This window comes from Columba livia, chromosome 1 (genome assembly GCF_036013475.1).
Source record: "Columba livia isolate bColLiv1 breed racing homer chromosome 1, bColLiv1.pat.W.v2, whole genome shotgun sequence".
NCBI classification, from domain to species: domain Eukaryota; kingdom Metazoa; phylum Chordata; class Aves; order Columbiformes; family Columbidae; genus Columba; species Columba livia.
Window position 1 is genome coordinate 109,143,547 of NC_088602.1, and position 20,852 is coordinate 109,164,398.

The window sequence follows — 20,852 nt, forward strand, 5'->3', positions numbered from 1 at the left end:
CTGCAAAGGTTTTTTTGGGGCTTTCATTGTTGTTTTTACTGTCAGTGGTTTTACTGCTTGGTTTCTACTCGGACATTGCTTGCAGGTGTACCTCCAGTGGTAAATCAAGGCTGCCCCTGGCTCTTTGATCTGGGTCTTCAAATAATGAAACTGAGCGTTTATCTCTCTCTTTCATCCAGGTAGCTGTGTACTTTGTCAACACTAATGAGTCCAGTCTCACACTACTGAGGAGACAAGCTGTAGGTAACTATTGTCCCCATTTGAAGGGAGGTGCAGGGCAGGGGAAGGCAGCGGTGCTGCCAGAGCAGCATGCCCAGCACTGGCTGCTGGCACAACCTTTCTAAACTGACTCCCCCTGCTTTGATAACAGCACAGGGAGAGCGATAGCAAGCCTTGGCAGCTGTAATTGTTTCTTTGTAGATGGAAGGGCTGGTCATAATAATGAGAGTACATCACGAAAAGCATGCTTCATCTTTAAAGCACTTTAAAAATTAGTTCTATAGCTTCCCAGATACATATTTAGCCCTATGATCACTGCTCAGGCTTACTGTGACTTGCTTATCTGCTGTGCTCTCTTACTAATCTCTCACAGAGCTCAGGATATTTTCCTTCTGGGAATTAAGGATGTGCATAAGAGACAAAGGGAACAAGCCAAAAAATAAGAGGTAAGACCGCAACATCTCTCTCTTAAAAATTTACCACCTGCATTGTGCCCAGTCTGCTGCATGGCGTAGCATGTGGAACATCCTGATGTACACGAGGTAGCAACTTCACGGCTGGGGACACACAAGGCCTAAAGGAGCTGAGCTATCCAAAGCCGCAGGACAAATCAACAGCAGAAGTTGCTGCATTGCTGACCAGGAGCAGATTGTTTTGGTGTAGCTGTCTAAGATTTTCCACTGAAATGCAGGCTCATGAGAGCCCCACAGAAGTTGGTTCTTAGACATCTCAGAATCTAGCAGCTGTCCAAATGCAGATGGTTTCAGAGCCACTGCTGACATGTTTTTCCATACCCTCCAGAATCTATAATTCCAATTTTAAGAAATACAAGGTTGCATACTCCTCATTATGGTGAGAACTGTGCCCAGATATAGCTTAATGTGCAGCTGTGCTTTTAGCTGAAGGGTATGATTTCACAAGACACCTTGAGTTGAATTAATAACTCATGGCTCTGCTGTTTTAGTGGGCTGAATTGGCTTATCTTGCAATCAGACAAGTGCCAGAGCTGCTGAGCTGGGGAAGGTGTGGAGTGGACTGCAACCTGAAGGGAGGCATAGAGGTGATCAAGGGATGGAGGAGAATGATCTCTCCCCTCCTGTCACAGCAGCTTACTACTAATTCAGTCTGTCCATAACCAAGCTCTTAGTGACCAGAGAGAGAGCAGACGGCAACGGTGTCTGGATGACTGAGCCACTTCTACAGCTCCAGGGGGAAGCTTCTGAAGGCTCTCATGGCAAGCTCAGTGCTTCAGGCCACTGTGGTAAGGACTCAGACAGCAAGCACAAAAGAGATGTCATCCTGCAAGCCTCATTACTCAGGTAAAAACAAAGTTGCTCCTGCTATGAAGCTCCTGCAACAGTGTTACTATTAGACTAGTATTAGACTCCCACAAGAAGTGATTCCAGTTTTAATGGGTACACTGTAAAAAATGGGGAAAAAATAAGGGAAAGAAAATATGCATTTCTGAGCTAAGTTGGTTTAATAAAGTAATAAATATTTAATCAAAACAAAACCCAACAGGATCAAGGGAAGGCAGGAGAAAACACAAGTACAACAAAAATGAACTGGATGGCTGTGAAATTCCTAAGCTGGGTCTGAGAAGGGGAAGGCAAAGGGAGGAGCTGGTCAGAGACTTCTACTGACTTCTGTCTCTAGAGTGTCTCATAAAAACCCACATAGCTCAAATTATTTCATTCCAAGACACACATTATAAAGACAAACCTGTCATTAATGGGAAAGCTTTCCTGATATGAAAGGCAATATGGGGTTGATCTTGTTCCTCCCATACGTCTTCTGAAATGACAGCTAAAGACAGCTGAATTGCCTCAGTGCTAGGCAGCAGTTACTGACTAAGGAGATTTTTTTATTGAGAAAATGATTATATTCCTTTCCATGACAATAAAATTCTTCATGACACTCATTAAAAATGCTAAGACTTCCCAGGTAGCCGCTGTGCCCTGCTGGGAACATGATGCTCTCCTGATGTTCAGGCAAGCCCAAGAAATGTCTAGAGCTGGTTGTGTATTTTAAACATCTTTGAAATCGCCCTTTAAGAACTTGTGATTTGAATAAGCCCAGGAGTGTCCTGATGCTTCTGAGCTGATTCTTGTGCTGCTAATCTTTGCTCCACTATTTTTAGATAATTTTCCAATCTGCCTGCTTTTCGGTTATGTATTTGCTCAAAGTGACGGCTTATTTATGTGTTCTGGGAGCATTTGCTTTTTGCCTCAATACGTCGATCTAAGCACTGCAAATGTTTTCTGACTCAAGCAAGCTCCAGTTCCCCTTATCCCTTGCTCCCTTTTGTGGGAGAGGTCCCCACAGGGTGTACGATCACCTACCCACGGGGTGCTGCAGAAGGAGGGCACAGCTCAGCCCCCTCCCTCACCTTCTGTCACATATCCCTGCTGTCTGCAGATACAATAATAATAAGTAAAAAGTAGTCTTCGTGGTTTCAAATGTTTAGAAATAATATGTTCTCCTGCAGTAGAAGTGTGACTGCATTGCCAGCATGCAGCAGTGCCCCTGGCTGTGACTGCAGGAGGTCCCTGTGGTATTGGGCAGAGGCTGGTGAAGGTGTCCTGGAGCAGCTATAAGATGGGTTTTGCCACATTGCTGACTGAAGATGGGCACACAGCTGAGGCCTGCGGGTCTTGCAGGCCCAGACCCACTCAAGCCCGCATTTGTGCAACTGTGCAATAAACTACAGCAAGGAACAGGACAAAAATTACAGTTTCTTTCCAAAACTCTTTTGCTCCTGTCCTCCTTAAAACAGGTGTGAAACCAAAGGCCAATGGGTGAAGCCTGGTGGGTGCAGGAGCCAGGTTGCCACAACCTGGCCACCTGGCCCTGTAGATACTTTGGTGGCTGCACAGGACCCACTTCTGCTCCTAGATGGAACAAAAGCAAGCCCTAAGGGAGGGAGTGGGGACATGTGGGGGGCATGAGCTGGGGCTGGAAGGGAATGTCTGTTGTCCTTTTCACCATCCAGAGTGTTCCCAGACCAGAAAACAAAGTTCTATTGCATTTAAAGCCTTATTACTTTAAATAGTTGGAGGTGTTCAGAGCTGCCTTCTGGGTTTGAAGCAGAGGCTCCTTGCACTGCACCAGGAACTGGAAGAGGTCAACTTTGGCTCGTTGAACCGGCACGTGAGGTGTCAGTGGTGGGTGACATCTGTGTTGCTTCTGCAAAGCATTTTGCTGCAAAGGGAAAAAAAAGCGCAACATTTTCTTATACAGGCAGGAAAGTTTCACCTTGACTCTAAACTAGGACAACTCGTCTGATGTTTGCTGGAGGAAATACAGTGAAAACAAAGCTGTGATGGCAGAGAGATGGGCTGGACAGTTTTTTTGCCTTCATTTCTGTGTCTATAAAAGTGTGGAAATCTCACTTGGGGTCATATCTGAGTGTCTCTGTGGATATTCACAAATCTGTCAGGTTTTGCCCAACAAATGCTCAACAAACAGCATCAAGTTGTTTGGCCAAGACAGTTCAAACCCCCCCTCCTTTGGTAAAGGAGCTGAGAAGCAGCAGAAAGTCAGGGGAAGCCTATTTCAGCTACGGCACAGCGGTTTGCGTTTCACACTCCCATGCAAACCGTGTGGGTTTGCACTTTTAGGAAGTGGGGCTTGCCCTCAAGGAGGAAAGAGAGGTTTATCTGAGCTGGCGCTGTGAACAGCGCTTGGCTGCTATAGCTGCCACTTGCATTTAAGGCCAACATGTACTCATGTGCTTTGCACAACTGCAGAGGTTGTGGGTGTTGCAAAAATATATCAACAATTGTGGACAATACATCTACGGATAAGCCCGAACCCAAGCTAATCCTTGAACTTTGAACGCTGAATTCCACTCAAGTGCCAAATGCTCTTTATACAGGATACAGGCAGAATTTTAATTCTGGATATTCTTACAGCTAAAGACTTGCTTAAAAATGGATCCAAAGTAGCCAGTTAAAGCTCCTCAGTAATTTGTTTATTTTACGTTTCTTTCTTTCACATTTGTGACTCAACAACCTGGCAGCAAAAGGCCTCCATTATTCTCATTATACAGGGCAGTGTGTTTTAAGAAATAGGACCCAACTATGTTGGTTATGTTGATCTTGCTGAACCACCTCTTCCAGAAAGAAATTACACAGCCAAGATCATTTCTGGGTGATAAACATCTCTCATTTCCTTCAAAACCACAAGTGCCTTTTGCTTAGAGAAGACTGGCCAGAGCAGCAGGATGATGAGGCCAATGAACCTACATCCTCTGACCCAGCAGCCACCTGTGTCCCTCTGTGGGCTGCCTTGGGCACCTGTCCCCACCGAGGATGCCCAGACCACTCCTTCCCATGGGACCATGGTCTCAAGAAGGTCACACAGCCAGGACTGGCACCTGCTGAGACCTGACCTACACGTGGTGCAGGGCTGGGTGCAGCCTCTGGGAGCCCCAGATTCCCACCTGGTGAAGCAGAGAGGATAGACCTGGGTTCACCTTCAGGACTGCTGGGTATTCAGGTACTGCACTGATGGATGTCCCAGGAGCAGATTACAGATTGAGGAAAATTTGGCTGTGTCTGGCATTACTACATATCTCTGCCTCACACAGGTACCCCCAGACTGAGAATAGGAGCTGGTAAAGACACATGAAAACTACTGAATGTCTTTAACGTTACCAGTAAAAGCCAGTGCTTTACCATACCAGGTCAAGCCAATGCCAGCATACTCCTCCAATCAAACATGACAGGTTGAATGACAAAACAGTGTTGCTTGGTGCGTCCTCAATATTTTCATGTGCATATATATATCAGGGCTTAATCCGCACAGATGGGGCTTCCTACTGGCAATCACGGACTTAAAAGGAAGTTTACTACAGATGCCTCTTTGTCCCCATCTCCCCTGTGTTCAAGACTTACAGCCTCCTAGCTCTTTCCCTGGTAGCCCCTTTGCCACTTAAACCTTTGCAGTCTGCTCTGCCTGCTCAAACACCTTCTGCTGTCTGCTCCCATCTGCATGGCACGGGGTCTTCCTCAGGGTTTTATTCCAACAGCAATACTTCTGTCAAGTTGTGGTAGATCTGGGAAGTGGGATATACATGGAAATGTCCCCCCAGAGAGCAGAGTTTCTTGGTTTTAGAGCATGAACTCACCTTCAGAGAAGCTGAGTGTGTTCCCTGATACGACGGAGAGTTTTAGAAATGGACATGTGCTTTTAAAGAGCATGGCGACTGTTGGCATAGTTTGCATTTTTTTTGTTCCTTGATCCCACAATCCCATTTTAGGGCTCATTTATCTCTTTGGGAAGGGAGTCCTATTGTGGGAGAGGCAGAGAGCTATCGAAGAACAGGGTTAGAAGAGGTCAGTTCAGTCTTGCTTCCCAAGCACCCAAAATACCCAAGCAGTTTCCAGGAGGTGATTAACCTCAGGAAGGTTACTCTTTGATGGGAAGGAGAAATGAGGACCATGAGAAATGACACCATCAAACAGGACACTTCACTATTTATGAGGGGCATTAAAGACTCAGTCAAAGAAAAAGAGAGCTGCAGAGGACAACTGCTGTCAGCTGCCCATGGAAGAGGTCCACAAGCTGGTGGCACATGCAGAACACTGGCAGCTAGAAAGGCACCATGTTGGTCCCATGAGTGTCTCAGGGTGGTGGGCAGCATGGTGAGCCTTGGTTTGGAAGCACTGGAGGTCAGGAAGTGCCCTCAAGCCCACACACATTTGCTCGCACGCTAGTTCATTTGGCCACTGTGGGGCACAACTTGCAACACAGATCTGTGGGATGGTTGCAGAAGGCTGGGGAACGCAGATGTGAACTTTGCTCCCATCTGTGCAAAACCAGCTTAAGGGAGGTAGATGAAACAGGGAATAGGATGCAGGCTGACATTTCAAGCTCTGCCAAAGTCTCAGTTTGTGGATTCAGATCCAGGGCTGTGTTCAATTACTGCAAACCTTTTTCCTTTTAGTCTCGGTTCTGATGTAGTTGAAAGAACACCATCAACCACATTTTGTTGCCAAGCTTCTTCTCTCTCTTCTTCTTTCCTTCTCTTCTCCTTCTCTTCTCCTTCTCTTCTCTTCTCTTCTCTTCTCTTCTCTTCTCTTCTCTCTCTTCTCTTCTCTTCTCTTCTCTTCTCTTCTCTTCTCTTCTCTTCTCTTCTCTTCTCTTCTCTTCTCTTCTCTTCTCTTCTCTTCTCTTCTCTTCTCTTCTCTTCTCTTCTCTTCTCTCCTCCTTCTCCTTCTCTTTCTCCTTCTCCTTCTCCTTCTCCTTCTCCTTCTCCTTCTCCTTCTCCTTTCCTTCTCCTCCCCTCCCCTCCTCCCCCCTCCTCTATTCTTCTCCTCTCCTCTATTCCTCTCTTTGTTTTGGGTTTTTTGGGGGTGGTTTTTAGGGCATGTACTATTCATAGGCTTCAAGGCTTTCTAAGTTTTCAGTTAAAACAGGCTATAATCCAAAAAGTAAAATCTCACTATGGATTTATAACTCTGATAAGGAAAAATGATGGAGCACCCAGAGTCAGCAGCTCTGCCTTGTACAACTCACACAGGTAACCACCAACAGGATCAGCAGGAAACAGGCAGCTGAACTGGAAAGCAGCAGTGGCCCATTTCCCTGTGCAAGGTGAGGGCAATGGAAAACAATGTCAGAGAACTGCATCAAGAATGAGGGAAACCCTAAACTTGAGCATCCTTTCAATAGGAATGACTGGGGAAAATAAGTTTTTAAAATTCCTAGTGACCTTTGGAGATATTTAAATCAAGAGCAACAAAGGGTCGAGGGCATGTGATGGGGTGAGACAGGGATGTGCCAGCAGGCTGACAGAAAGGGAACGGCTATGAGTCTGGTGAAGACCATAAAACCCTGACTTCACCCTGCATATCTGCAGACAAACCAAAAGTCTTTCATTTTCAAAGCCTCTCAGACTCAGGTCCCTTTAAAGTGCCCCATGTTGAACAGGCAAAATGGAAAGAACAAATGTCACAGGCCACCTCTGGGAAAGACTAAATTTACCTATTTAAAAAAAAATCTTATTTTGAAATTATCTGTAGTTTCATCTTCTTGGGATTTTGCTAATGTTTTTAAATAGTCACTGTTTGCATTTTTGGAGGAAACAGCATCAGTTATCTTTTATTTAAATTTGGAAACAAAATGTAGCTTTCATGGTCCTCCAGTCACCACTAAATCAAGGATTACGCGTTCGTGCCTATTTGCCACTTTTTTCCCCCTAGAAGGTCATGGCCTCTCCTCTTCAGCTGACATTACACACCAATCATCACCATTGGTGTTAAAAGCTAGGCTAACATTTGTGGCAGCAGCTACTTCTTAACTGAATCCCCATGTTTACCTTGAAAAATGCCAATCATCCTCCAGTCTCAGTACCCAAACCCTTCGAGGATGGTTAACGGCAACATTTAGCAGCTTCAGCAAAAGCATCGTCTGACCCACCTTGTTCCTGGAGAGGCAACTCGGACAGCAATGGCAACCCATGGACCTCCTCTCCTTACAGGAGCCAGGACAGCCAGAAGCTAAGAACTGGGAGGGGGAACTGGTTTAGGTCTGGAGACACCTGGTTTCCTGAAGACTCACTGAGAAGGGGAAGTTACTGGAGATGATAGCAGTCTGATTGAAGTTTTTTGCTGAAGTCTCCTGTCATCTAGAGTTTATAATCGAAAGGGGCATTTGGCCCTCTGTCTCAAGTGAGTTGTAAGCTTGAACTAAATTTTCCAACAAATCCCTTAAGTTCCGCAGAGGTCCAGCGTAAGAGCTTGAGAATGTATCTGTTAGCTCAGTGAAGCAGGGAAGAAAAAAAAAAAAAAGGTGGGGGGGCTAACAAATAAATACAAACCAGAGGAATAAAATAAGCATGGTAGATTCAGTGTTATTTATTTGTTTTTATACTAATTTTATGCTGCCTCACAAATTCAATATGCCGCAGCTCTGTACATTAAGAAAACATGTGCAACATGGAAAGTATTAAGGGAGTGTTGTAGTGGTTGTGTTAGAGGAGGGTCGTTATTTTTGGCTGTCTGAGAAGCTGTCTGGAGTCAAGGAATGTGTGTGTCAGCTGATTAAGCCCACAGAAGTGATTAGCGAAGGAACCGTTAACGATGCTACATGTCAATGCACATCTTTAGGTTAAGGAGTTAATTGCCTCTCTCAAAACTGTGGTTTCAAGACTTCAGTAGACCTGGGAAGAAAACCCAGTGGCAGTTTGCACTTGATCCACATTTTTCAAAATTCATTTCACAACTACAAAGGTTAGATATGTCTCCTTTTAATTCCTGCTGAGCATTTTGTTGTTGAGGTAAATTGCTAATTCTGTGAAGAATGAGGTAGACATGAACTATATGAGAATTTACCCATAGGCTCCCCGTTTGCTACAACTTCTTGTTTCCACGCAAGCTTTTCCTTGAGTTATGAAGCGCATTACTGCAAGAGTCGAAGTGCATGTACAACACAGGACCTGAACTTCCACCAAAGCCCTGATGTGCAGCATCTCTTTGAAAATGTCCTCCCCACCGCTGTGAACAAGCACTTGCCGTTCCTTCCATTAAATCTTCCTCTTCCCAACTCCTACTTGTAAGCCCAAAGGAATAAATAGGCTTCAGAAATGAAGAGATGAAGATTTTGTAGGCTGAAGGAAGAGAAAGACCACGCTGAAACTGCTTTGGTGTCTTCATTTCATTTAGAGGTGAGAAACTGGAGCACCCCTGCTTGGCAGCACTGCCTGGACCCACTCTGGGGGGGACTGGACACCCTCCAGCTCCCAGTGAGCTGTCCTGGGGGAACTGGGTGCCCCTGGCAGACTGATCTCTTGCCTGAACCCCAGGCTGCCCACACCAAACCCAAGTCACTGCTCTTCAGCTGGGACACTAAAGCGTGACCCCACGAGAAAACTAGGTGGTCTTTCATGAGAAGGTCCCAGGCCATTTCCAGCTTTTAGAGATCCTTCAAGGCTGTCCCCAGCTGGACCATAGAAACCAGAGGTGAGACACAAGTACTTTCTGGACAAGATGTACCCACACAAGGTGACTGCTGTGTTCTGTCCCCTCCTGGCACTGCCGGGAGGACTGCGCTGTGGTAACCCAAACTCAGGGTGCGCAGGTATTCCTCACTGCACTGCAGTTGATAAGCAGATTAAAACCAACAGAAGTCCCAGCTAAACCGAGAAAAACTAAACATTTGTTCAGGTCAGCTGCTCTGAACTGCCTGCTTTTTTCTCAGCTCCCCGTACTCGGCAAGCCAGAGCAATAGATGATAGACATAATCTATAACCACGGAGTCTTTTCCTATCGATAATATGCAGACACACCATCAATCCTGTCTTGGCCGAAGCCAGCTGGCTCTGGGTGAAACCCTGCCCTCGGCCAGCCCTGAGTGAATTCCCTTCCTCTCTAGCTCTGGAACCACAAACATCAATCTACACCCCCGATCTGCCCACGGGCAGGCAGAGGTAGGGCGAGCTAACAAACTCAGTCACTGCCTGGGGAGTACTGGTCTTTCCAGGTGACAGATGCTGGGAGTGACAGCCATGGCTGCAGAAATGTTGTGTTCCTGCTGACAGCTGCTTAACACAATTACAAGTTCTTACAAGGGTTAGGCACCAGCAGGTTTAAACAATAGGCAAAGTCCTTCATGACCTCAGCTAAATCTTTAACTTGAGGAGAGCAGCTTTGGTTTGCACAAGCACCTACAGATTCAGATGTTTATTTCAGTCTGCTTTTTTTTAACAGCTGGGGTTGTCTTCTCTAGAAATGAGTTTTTCTTGAGATATTCTGCATTTAATTATCAGCTGAGATGGAAAGCTTGCAAGCACAGCTGTTATTGCAACATTTCAGTGCTTTGACTTTCAGGCCCAGATGGAATGAACTGTGCAAAAATGAGAAATCAAGAGTAAAGCAAACTTTCTCAAACTTTCAAAACAACTCAATGTGAGAAGCAGGCTGGGATAGATTATGCACACACATGGGCCGGCTGAGCCACTGTGATGATGAGTCAAGGCCCTACACTGATGGGACATCCTGTCATAGCACTACACCTATGTGACACCCTGCCACAGTACTCTGCCTCTGCAGAAATGGCAAGGAAAAGGGCTCTTCTGCAATGTGAGGCTCAGAGCCCTGGCCTGCCCTAAATCTCTCTGCTGGACTGGGTGAGGATTTGGCTCTGCCCTTATTTGGTCAAATACCCTTAATTCTTTTCACTGCTGGAGCCCATCACAGATAATGATGTTATTTGCAGAAGAAGGTATTTGGCTATTGAGTGTAGATATGGGGGACAGCATGGACTCCTTGGGTTGTTTGCCAAAGCCATGCTGTAGGCATGCGTGTGCATGAACATATGTGTGTCTTCCTGTCCCCACGGTGTTCAACAAATTGGAGCCGCTCTGACAAGGCAACTTGAAAATACAAGCATGTGCTCAGAAGCAACTTTGCATTTAGTTTGCTGCTGAAACACTATTTCATGACCTTAGAAAAAACTTCTCTTTGGAGGAAAAGAGCTAAAATAGGATACCTGCCTCACAGGCCTCTTCATTCACTTACCCTTGACGCTACCTTTCAAAAAAGAGAAGAGCACCCAGGCACTGCAAGGGTGCAGTTTCACAGTCCTTTCAAGTGACCAGGTTGCCCTGTGCACTCAGCGTGGCAGAGTAAATGGGAACCTGCCTGTGTCCACGGCCCAGGCCATCAGATTTCGTTTCACATGCAAAGCTCACAGTCAGGGCATTCCTCTTTCATGGCCATCTTTCATCAGCCCCAGCCACTGGGTCACTGGCCCTGGACAGCTGTTGGGCTGTGCTAGAGGTGCCGATGCTGCTGGAACTGGGTTCGCAAGACAGCAGGGAGGGTGGCGCTGATGATGGTTTCAGTGTAATCCCTCACCTGCGGTGACTTAGCCCAAGGTATTCCCAGTCTGTGCTGGCATTTCATGATTTAGGGGGTTTTCCTTTTCTGCTCCCTCCTTGGGGCACTGCTTGGCTAGCACCTGCCTATCCCCATGGTGGGACAAGACCTGTCTCTCCAGTGGCATGTGCATCCACCCGTTGGCAGAGGGAAGTGCTCAGGGCCAACACAGAGAGGCTGATGATGGGACTCACCTCCCCTCATACCAGCCAGATAAAATCCAGACAGACTCATAGAATAGCTTGAGTTATAAGGGACCTTCAAAGCTCACCCAGTCTACCTGCTCTGCAATGAGCAGGGACATCTGCAAACAGATCAGGTTGCTCAGAGCCCCATCCAGCCTGGCCTGGAATGTCTCCAGGGATGGGGCATCTACCATCTCTCTGGGCAACCTGGGCCAGTGTTTCACAACCCAAACTGTCTCAGCCCATCCTCATAGAAGTGTTCCAGCCTTCCAACCATTTTTGCGGCCTGCTCTGGACCCTTTCCAATAGGTCCATGTCTTCCCTATACTGAGGGGTCCAGAGCTGGACACAGTACTCCAGCTATTTTCCTCTAGCTCCAAAGCTTACTTTCTCAGAGAAAATTGCAACAGTGTTTGGGACCACTAGGTGCCCAGTGACAGGACCAAAGACAACGAGCACAAACTGAAACACTGGAGGTTCCCTCTGAACATCAGGAAACACTTTTTCACTATGAGGGTGACCTGGCACAGGTTGTCCAGAAACATTGTGGAGTCTCCATCCTTGGAGATACTCAAAAGGTGCTGGATAATTGTTCTAGGCAACCAGCTGTAAGTGGCCCTGCTTGAGCAGGGAGGGTAGACCAGGTGACTTCCAGAGGTCCCTTCCAACCTCAACTAGTCTGTGATTCTGCGATTAGCACAAGGTCAATATTGTCCCATAAAAAATGGGACCATCACTTCTGTATTAACTGCCATATCCAGCTTTATAAATGAAATTAGAAGACATTCCTTGCTGTATTTTGCTTATGTAATGTACCCTGCATGTATTTCAAGATTAGGCAGAAGCTTATCATTATTATTTAACTGTTTCTAGGGGGAAAATTCATGAAACTGAATTCTTGTTTCTGTGCCTTGGAGAGGCTGGAGAAAAGTGATCTTTCTTCTGAAAATACTTTGGTGGCAGAGAAATCAGAGCCTATATTTCTGACAAAGCCAGCCTTTTACTGCAACTCTTTCTCCTCCATCAAAAATCTCTCTCCACCCAACAACACGGGCCAGTACTAACCAGCCTTCCTTAAGGCAAACAGGGTTGCCAGCAGCACATAACCCACATTTTTGAGGACTGTCAGAGAGACTGAATTATTTAATAAGCAGTGACCTAATAACATATATGTGGCAGGTGCAACAGGGCTCAGTGAACTAATCAAGTATGGACAGCCCTGGCTCAAGACTCTGGGAGATGAATCAGGAAGCTAATACGGGATGAGCCAGCCAAAGAGATTATTTTCTTGCATGGGCAACAGGGAGAGCTCCACAAAGCTGTCTGAAATCCTGCCTTCCTAGAAATCCACTCCTTTAAGCTTGTGGACTGGATTCTTTGGCCTCTCAAAGGAAGCCAGGACATTCTTCCCCTTCCCTGTAATCAGCTGACAAGGAAATACGGAGACCTGGTCTTAGCATTAGCTTGAAGACAACTACCAACGTTACTGACTGTGGACAGACGCTGGACCTCACCAGTCAGTGTCCTGCAGAAGGCACAGCAGCATAAGCCTGGGATGGGCAGCTGCTTGTAAATAAAGATATTAATGGAGTGGGTTACAGTTGCATTAATAAAATATTGTCCTGAAGAAATAATCTGATTAATTCTGAGAGGAAAAAGTGCTTGAGGCTGCCTCTACTGTCATGGTGTTTGATTATTTGCTCCTGACACTGTAGATGGGACTCTTACTCTCAGATGCTTGCCCCAGAGAAGAATGATTGCCCAGGTGTTACGGCATGAAACCCAGAAATCTAGATTCAAGTTCTCTGTGGCCTCAGGAAGCCATTAGAGATTGGGTTAACCTTGCTTAATTCTGCCTTGTGCTTCAAACCGCTGCCCTCCTGCTTTCCTGGCCCCACAGCTGCTGCTGCCTGCCCTGGCAATGCCTCCCCAGCCCTGCTGCCAGCCAGATCAAGGAAGAGACTTAATGAATTAACACCAACCTGGCAAAAATATGCATCTTTTTAAACCAAACCAATTCCTTCCTTTGGCTTGCTGCGAGGCCATTTGTGCTAGCATCAGGGCAGAAGAGGTAGGAAACGGGTGGGGGTAGTGGGGGCAGAACTTACAAAAACTGAGATCTTAAAGAGATGGGAAAATGATCAGAGGGCTGGAACACCTCTCCTATGAGGAACAGCTGAGAGTTTGGGTTGTTCAGCCTGGAGAAGAGAAGGCTCCAGGGAGACCTTATTGTGGCCTTTCAGTATTTAAAAGGGGCCCATAAGAAAGATGAGGACAGGCTTTTTAGCAGGGCCTGTTGAGACAGGACAAGGGGCAATGGTTTTAAACTAAAGGAGGGGAGATTCAGGGCAGACATGAGGAAGAAATTTTTCAGGATGAGGGTGGTGAGACACAGGCCCAGGTTGCCCAGAGAGGTGGTAGATGCCCCATCCCTGGAGACATTCCAGGCCAGGCTGGAGGGGGCTCTGAGCAACCTAATCTAGTTGAAGATGTCCCTGTTCAGTGCAGGGGGTTGGACTAGATGACCTTTGAAGGTCCCTTCCAACCCAAACTATTCTATGAATACAGTTCATGAGTTTTCACTCCTTTATGGTAAGCCCTTGGAAGTCACAGTTACTGAACTCTCCACCAGTAGAAGGACCTTCAGAAGAGAAGTTAGAAAACATGTCTATTTATAGCAACAGGAACTCCACATCCAGGCATGTCAGTCTGGCAGCTTTCACACTCTGTGCTTCATACCAGAGAGAGGATAGGTTTCAATAAAATATTAGCCATTTTGACACTTCAGATATTTTGATTTACAATAAATAAAAACTGTGGAAAGTAATGGCGTACTCCCTGAAATGTTTTTTATTTGTTTGGGAGAATGATGAAGGATAACACAAAAGCTGTTGGAGGGGTTTTTATATGGCTACTACGGACACATTGGATACAATGCTCTAGGATGGGAGGAATGCTGTTACTTGTGTATTGAGAGCTGAACAGCACTGCTGCCTATTTGCTCTCTCCAAGTAGTGACTGCATTTCTTAAAGCTCCAGCTGCTGGAAGCAAGGGATTAAAAAAAAAAAAGAGTAAGCTTAGCTTTAATTCTGAAAAATCTGTGGTCAAGCATTAAAAAGGCGCCCTGAGTAAAGGTTCAGGAACCAGAAGTCACATTAAACAAACTTCCCCTTTCATTTTTAGTCCTTGCTGTTTCAAACCCACCTTGTGATTTTGAAAGCTGGATTCATAACTCTCAGTCTCTGAGGCTTGTAACACCTTAAGTAATACGACACAGGGAAAGTGAAAATCAAATCCTTTTAGATAAAGTTGTTTTTCCCACTAATTTCTTAAGTCCATAAAGACCTTCTAAAATTTAATCTCTTTTTACCACTTGTGATGTGTACTGACATTTGTATTTCACTCAACTTGGACAATGAAAACAGACTAGTCTTCCTGACTACTGTGACCTGCGAAATTATTGCTTTAAACCTTCAGCACCTGCCTACAGCAAACTTACACATGCAGCAAGCAAATTCACATTCCCCTATATGTCACCCACTTCCCATTTTATTAAAAGATGCATAATGAAACTGTTGTCACAAAGTAACAGCTCCTAACACATACATGTAGGTTGAGGATTAACATAAATAACTTGTGCCCTTCTAACAGATGAGAGGATTATATAGTATCCTATTGTGTGGGCAGTAAATAATCAATCTGATTTGTTTTAGACAAAAGCTAAATTTGAGGTCTGAATTATTACTTCTTCCCTAATGATAAAAGACAGCTGCACAAGGCAAAATGTGCAGTGATGTCTGAGCACAAATACGAAAGCAACTCTTAAAAGGCTTGTAAAATTCAGAGGAGTAATAAATACTCCTATTTAAGGGAAATATAATAAAAAATTAGATATTTATTAATTTTATTAGAACTAATTTTGATACCTTGCTCCTCTCCTGCATTTGTTCCCACTTCTTCTTCTTGAGACTAAACAGATTAGACTGCTAACAAGACACCTCAGGATGTAAAATTATCTGCAAAATTCTCCCTGGGACCTTCCCAAGCCCAGGCTCAGAGTTACCATTACCAAAAGCTGCAGGGCGACTCCCAGGCTTGGGATTTGCATTCTCAGAAGATGCACACAGTGATGCTGTTATCTGAGGGAGCAGAAATCAAAGCACAGGAGGTCAGAGGACAATTTTCATCTGTCTGAAGAGACATTCTTTTTTAGCATTGCTGTCCAGGGAGACAGGGGCCCTCAGTCAGCTAAAGACTGAAGTTTTCTCTGCAGCTCGTGCAGAAGCTTTTCCATGCAGTTCTCTGAGAAATGCATGGTTAGAGACCATACCTGCTACGGGACAGGGTGGTTCACACATGCTTCTGATGGTTTTAAAAAAATATTATTACATCAAAATGATGCCTCAGCTTCAATGCAAGCATTGAGAAAAGAGAGACAGAAATTCACACCTTCTTTTACTGACTTGGATGGTGTTACTTAGAGATTCTCAGTCCACTAGGACGATCCCACCTTTCCAGGACGCCAGCTGATATTGCAAGGCTGCTAGATAGAGGCGAGGGGGAAAGCACAAACTTCTGGGTGTCATGATGCTGTATTTTAGAGTTGCTGCTTCAAAAATGAGGTGACAATGAACTGGCTTCAATTTTGGCCACCCTATTTCAAAACAAAAACAAACAAACAAACAAATTTAAACAAACAAACAAACACATACCCCCCAACAACAATAAAAGGAAGGAGAAAAGTCCTAGGGAGAGGCAGCAAAACCAACTACAGACAAAGAAATGTCTGGAAAAAAACAAGCTAAACAGATGGGAATTCCTCTGTCTATGCCGGAGAAAAATAACACAGGAAGTGATAAAAAAAAGAAAGTGATAAAAAAAAGAAAAGTAAAGCAGAAACTTCTGTAAATACTTTTGTACAGACATTACACTGCTGAGTGTGTATTACAGGTATTCCTTCGTCTCAATTTATAGAGGAGAGAAATTGCTGTGGTCAAAAGTGAAGTAGACGCCAGCCTTGAGCAGACCTGCAGATGCCTGAAGAAATGGCAGCATGTCAGCCAAGGCAGTGTTCATACAAGTCTATTCACTGGACCCTTTTTGACAAATTCGAGGTTCTTCCCTTTAACTCCAACACATTTTGGCGCTGCCCAGTGTCAAAGTGACACCTTCGATGAGATGGGCCAACCTGGAACAACAGCTCCACCTGTTCTGCATTAGTGTTGCTAATCATCTCAAATATTATTTCTGTAACTTTTCCCAAATTCTGTCAAGCACCCTCAGGTTTCTGTTGTCAAAGTCTGAGCCAACTGCAGGTTTCCATAGACTGTTTCGATATCCAGCTTGCAAAGCTGAAAGTCCACAAGGAGACAATCTCCACCCAGCCAATATGCCATGAAGAAGCCTGTGTGCTTCACCACCTGCAGTCAAAGCCACCTCCAGAATCAACCGAACCGGAGCAAAGTGTTAAACCCAATCATACATTTGTACATGACAGCAAACGCGTGCTGAGTCTCTTAGGCCACGGGCTGAAAGCAGGACCAGCACCTGCACTCTGCTCAGGCTCTCCAGTTCGTGCAAAACAAAGCAATTGCAGGGTGCCAGACAAATTTAGAAAACAAGGCAATGAATCAAACTAGAGGGAAGAGTAAGAAAGTATGGATGGCGGTCCAAGCCATAAAAATATACATTAAGGTAAGTCAGCTTCATAACTAAGGTGAAGGAAATTGAACTGCATTTTTCTTCCTCAAATTAGAGCTGACCCGCAGTGGTAAAACTCCCAAGCAGGAGGAAGACACCACTGGCCTGCCTCTGCCTCAGCCCCTGTGGTCCAGCACCAGCCCTTCTGCCTGCCACTTCTGCCACAAATCCCAGCTACCTGTTTACTTTCGCCTTGATGTATCTCCGTGTGCACTCAATGGCCAGCTCTACTTGGAGCATCATACCTGCAACAACCGTAAAAATAAATGTATGGGCTTAAAAATATGTCTCACTATTTGCACTAATGTGCATGATTGGAGTAAACAGGTTGGGGTGAAACATGAAGGCCAGTTCCAAATCAGAGTCCTCTAAAAGTCCTGGGATGCCTTGACAGAAGTTTCCAACAGAGGCTTTTTTGCAGTAACCAATCCAGAAAGTGCAGCTCTGAAGAAGCACCTTCTGAGTAGCACAGTCACCCAGCTATTTGGAGAGCAACCAAAGCAACAGGGTTGTTTTGGTTTTGTTTGGTTTTAATGTATGGTACTAAGCACTAGAAACAAACTTCTTTTTTTCTTTTCCCAAGGGGTGCTGTTTTAATCCCAGTAGACATTTTGGCTGGTAGCCTGAAGTGACTGATGACTCTGGCAGCACTGGTTTCTTTAACATCCAAGCCAAGACACCCAAAAGGGAGTTGCTTTTCTGTTGGTGGAGAAAGGTGCCTCCCAGCACACCCTCCCTGGAGGGCTAATTGCTTTGGAACTGCACACCTCCATCACCCAAGGTGATTACTCTGAAGGGAAATTGCTGTAAGAACTCTTAATGAAACAGGAAGCCATTATTTCTCATTGAGTCTATGGTGTTCTTTCGAAACAACACAGGGCTGGGAAACAAGACCCAGGTGAGATAATGTGCTGGCTTTTTCCTCTCAGATAAGAGCACGAAAACTGTAGTAAACAACGCACGCTTTGTATCAGTCTGCTGAACACCAGTATCACTGGCTTAATGCACCCTAAAGCTGTGACAGACAGCACGAACTACTGAATTCCTCAAGTGACCTTGGAAGGTCATGTATCAAGTGTCAGTCCTACATCCAAGCCTCCTGATAGTAAGGTGTCCAGAAGAGCTTTGTTAAGCATGTTTTTCTGTTGCGTGGGGGTGGAGCAAGGTGGTGGAGATTCTGTGACTTCCTTGTTACCTCAGAGGCACAATTACTTTTCCCGAGTCGTGTTTTCCCTCCATCGTGGTTCCACCAGAGCTCACACATCGTCTCCTCTGCTCTTCTTCCTGCTGAGCTCTGCATGCCATTTGCTGTCACGGGGCTGGACACAGCATCACTGCTCCACTACTGCTCATCTCCACAGGGTGAGGAAGGCCTGTGGCAGAGAGAAGTGCATTTGCCAGCCTTTATATCCATGTTTCATTGAAGACCACAGCAGAGTGATGAGTAAGTTCCCTACATGAACCAAGGACGGTTCAAAAAATGATATTTCTTGTGGGAGCAGCCTAGCTGAAGAAAGAATCCCCTTCTCCCTTCCTTCCTCAAAAACCAGACTAGATGCAATATATAGCCTTGGTCTTGTCAAGCCCATCACATTTCTGATGCATAAAGCATCCTCAAAATGTCCTCAGGTAAGACATTCTTCCTAGCTCACGCTATTTAAGTTAGCAATTGATAAACATACACCAATTCAGGATTTACCTGGGAATACCGCTTCAGCATTTATCAGGGGGACTACTGGGGTAACACAGCCAGGACACAGCTAACACCACTGCTCCCAGACATGTACCCAAAATGGTGGGCAATGAGGGAATATTGGGGACTCGAGAGCCTACTGCAAGCTGACCTCGTGCACCCAAGTTCTCCTGCTCCAAAGTGCATTTGCCTGAGGGCATGCAGTGCTTAGGGGGCTGGCGGGGGGAGGTAAAACAGAAGGAGCAATGAGATGACCAGTAAAAAGAGCTCTGAGCCAGCTATGGGCTATTGATACCCAGGACTTTTGTTTATTCTTTCATTCATTAATTTTCCTTTATTCTGCTTTGGTACAGAAGCCACGTAAGCACCTCATCTAAGCAGGCACACTTGTGAAGCTGCACCACCTTAAAAACAGCAGGATAAAAAAGAGCTTTTAAAGCTTCTTCTATTTCTTTTTTTCCCCACTTCCACTAGGAACTATTTTTCTAGAGCAGGAAGATGCATCTTTTATTTTTTTTAAGAAAGATTATTGGAAACGTGAATTTAAATACAGAGAGCCAATCTTGAATTGCATGAAGGCACCCCAGAGTACCATCTAATTGTAAAAACTAGGAATGGAAGAGCCATCTAAATCCATCCCGCTGCCGAGGCAGAATAGCTCCCTACAGGATATTTACAAGTTTTTAGCACCTTGGCCTCGTGCCTCATGTGCACCAGAGACATACTTCTAGGCCAATAAAACATCCCTTGTCATAGCTTAATGCTGTAAGAACGAATTTATCACTAATTATTTCCTCTTTTAAAGCCCTGCTCTTTGGATAACTGTGACATAATTCTTAAAAATCACACTAGTTAAAGAGCAGAAGTACAGCGTCCCCTCCAGCTCCCTGCCGGTGAAGACCAGCCCTTCAAATCTTTTCCTTTCCCAAGTTTGATTTCAGCTCTTGCAGTTGACGAGGGGCCAAAACCACTGATCATGGGGGTGCTGGGGGGAACAGCTCAAGTCCTATCGCTGCTCCTGCTTGGGCACCCTCTGACCAAGGGTCTCTGCTGGAGGCTTGGAAGAGCTTTTCCATCATGGTAGTGCCATCCAGGTTAGAAAAAGTTGCACCTCTCCAGGCTTAATAATGGACCTATGTCTGAATTCTGACAAAGCCAGGCCTGACAAAGATGAAGTTTTGACATAACCGAAGCCTAAGAAAATATGATTTCACTTTAAATAAGTCTCTGTCTCTTTCACATACACACAGTCCCAACGTAAGTGATTTCATCTTTCATAGTTGAAGGTCAGCCATTTCAACGCTGTATTTTTTCCACAGCGAGTCAGAGTTTCTGCTCTCCTGGCAGATCTGCACAATTGACATCCTAAATAAACCACAAAAGCAAGGCAATTTGAAGTTATTGGACGCTTTTATTTTAATGTAGCACCCAGCTCCATATCACATACATTTTCCAAAATTAGATGGGCATAGTATAGAACACTATACATTTTGCAGCTTACCACGTGGACAGTCTGCAGCTGTGAAAACAAATTACTTAAATCTGGCTATCTACTTTATAAGTTAAAATTCAAATATATAATAGCCTCAGGGTACTTTTTTTAGATTAACAATGATAATGCTTGCGATACATTTTTTTATATCAAAAAGTCAGTAACTGAGTAAAACATAATGCATATGTTCATAGCACATTTTCATGAAGATAACTGAAAACAAGCTTCAAAATACATCATCTCTTCTCAAAGGTACTACATAATAATAAGATTTTATTTTTCCTGAAAAAATACCTTTTCTCTTTAGTCAATAAAATACATGGCTTCATGAGGGCCTCTCTTCCTTCTTTTAGAACCTCACGTATTTTCTTGTCAAGGACCACGTGTGCTGGAGGCCAAAGGGCTTATGATGCTAGAAAATGGTCACCCTTCACTCCCTGGCTATCAACTTTACAGTCTCTTTCTCCTCATCTGGAAGCTCAGCTGGGAAGAAAGCGGCTTACACACCACCAAAAGGCAATTTTCATACCTAAACGCTTCCCGTGAAGGGTTCCAAGTCTCAACCATCCCTCTGGGCTCATTTTACCGTGGAAATCATCACCAGCCCACACTGGTGAGCCCTGGAAGTGCCAAGCTGGGACCGTCTGGGTGAGTGACAAACAAGTTCCTCTCTCCAATC